Below are 2,731 nucleotides of genomic sequence, written 5' to 3'. Positions count from 1 at the left end.
GCTGAAAAAGCAAATAGTGGCAAGAAAATTGTGTATCTTTCTAGGGTTACTATAATTTATACCATTAAAATAGAATGAAACATTGACATTTGATTCTATATCTTTATCCTATATTTACTAATAAATGAATTTTATTAGTATTACTTTCATCCTATATTTAAAATGTTCAATTATGTATCTATGCTCTCCTTATAATTAAGCACATTACTAAAAAAGAAGGGCACTATTTTCACCCCAATTTGACCATTGACACGCAAGTCCTAGATAGAGCATGTTGTATGTTCCCAAGTAATGTAGGCATCAACAGAGCTAGAACCTTATGAAAAAACAAATAAAGTAGGTTAAGGATGCATGAACAGTCATGAAGACGTCAAAAGTTCCAAAAAGGGTACTAATTATGTAAAGATGCACAAGAGTAAAGAGAGACTGATGATCAATTGACTTTTGTGGACCCAATGATGAATTTATCTTCCCTTAATTTGAGTTAACTCACCTTTTTTTAAAAAAAAATTGAGTTAACTCATATTGCCATGTTCAATAAATCATCACAGTGAAATTAGAAACATAGGGTCTTAACAAGATAATTCACTAAAAGGTATATATCAGGGTGAAATAAAAGAAAAATGTTGGGCAAAATCTACTATATCTATCACTTTGGATAACCAGAATAGCAAATTTTAGATGTTTATCCTTCATGGGATTTTTTGTAATGCTCAACACTTCTTGCCATTGAATTGGAATGATAAAGAGTATTGAAGGATTGTTCACTTAAAGGTGTAAGATAAAGTAGGATGAAAGATTATGATCTAGGGCCAAAAAATTAGATTTCCTTATTGGGTTTCTCACCAATATTATTAGTTCATGTCTTAATCTATTGCCGCCACTGCAACAGAAATCATAACCTTTCAAAATTCCTATCACCATCAAAATTAGAATTGACACTGGCTTTTCACTTCTTCTATCTCAGATGTTGTAGTTGTCATTGTTACATCATTCTTCATCAACACTGTTACCCCAAGGAGCTTCCATTTACTGCCATTACTGCCATCACAATCACTACTGCCACAATATCCCTCTTTTTGAACATTCCCACTGATTGCAATATTTTTTCGTTTATCATACTATCACCACCCCTCCGACTGAAAAGTATATTATAACAAAATCCCACTATTGAAGTTCTATCACGAAATCTCACAAGGCTATTAAAATTCTAGATTTGAAAGATGGATTAGCATGGTGGGATACCAAATTATGCTTATGTTGAAGAGAAGAACAAGCATCTTATTCTTCTTCACTAAGGAGATAGAACAACTATAGTTTTAGGGTTGTCCAATTAGTGTAGGCCACGTCATACTGAATATCAATCGCTAGATTAATTACCTATTCAAATCAAATATGATTTAAGTAAAACGATTCCGTCTAATTAGTCCATTGAATCAATTAATTCAAAATATTTGATTAAATTGATTTTTTAGTCGATTCATGGTTTAGCAATTTTTAGATCAATACACTCAAAAAATCAAACTAATTGTTTTATATATATTAATATATATAATATTATATATATTAAAAAATTAATAATAAACTTAATTAATGATATACTTAAAATATATTAGTTTATTATATGTACGTATACAAATCATAATATAGTAATTTAATTTTAGTTATATATATTTATTTGTAAATTTGTATTAATATGAAATTACAAATTACATATTTTAAATGATATAACTTATATGTTAATATTATAATATATAATAGTAAATATCCTATATATTAACATGTTATAGTTATTATACCTTAATAATGTTTAATAATATAAAATGTTATGAATTCATATAATTGTATAAATATTATATATATTTAATTTATACATAAGCATTAATTATCACCCTAATAACCTTATTAATTATTACCAGAGTTTTTATAACATATTATTTATAATTAGTTATTATTTATACAAACTTTGATATAAAACATTATAATATATAAATTGTGTAATTAATTTCATATATACATAATAAAGTAATATATTATATACATACATATATTTAATTTATACATAAGCAATACGGTAACTTATAATAGATTTTATTTATATAATTACACTTAATAATTTTATTAGTTATCATTTTAATTTTTATAACATATTGTTTATAATTAGTTATTATTTATACGAACTTTGATATAAAAATTAAAATATTATAACATATAAGTTATATCATTAATTATATATATAATAAAGTAATATATTATATAGATACATATATTTAATTTATACATAATTTGTATCTATATTTTATAATTATGGATGAAGTTTATAAGTTTTAATATCATAATTTGTAAAAGAAAGTGATAAAATTTTGATCAATTTGTTCAAAACCAAACCAACCAAACCAATTTTATATTTGATTGGTTTGATTTTCTTTTATGTTTGGTCAGTTTTTTAAAAAATGTTTGATCAATTTGGTCTTTAAGTATAGTAAACTAAACTACCCAATCCACCTCTTTACTCATCCCTATTAGTAACATTCACTTCTTCCTAAATCTACAAGTGCTTTATGTCCTTTTCTCTTTTTCAAGTTGCAACCGCATCCTAGGTTGGGCAATTGCATGCAACATTTGCAAAATTAGAGATACAGAAAGAACTGAACAGAGAAGTGCACAATCTTATGCTATCAGTATTATCCTATCATTGATACCTTCAAATACAGTTTAACAACATTATTGA

This window comes from Theobroma umbraticum, unplaced genomic scaffold (assembly GCF_002168275.2).
Source record: "Theobroma umbraticum cultivar Fairchild unplaced genomic scaffold, ASM216827v3 scaffold_50.0, whole genome shotgun sequence".
Taxonomy (NCBI): Eukaryota; Viridiplantae; Streptophyta; class Magnoliopsida; order Malvales; family Malvaceae; genus Theobroma; species Theobroma umbraticum.
The sequence above is the reverse complement of the archived record's forward strand: the minus strand, read 5'-3'. Positions refer to the sequence as shown.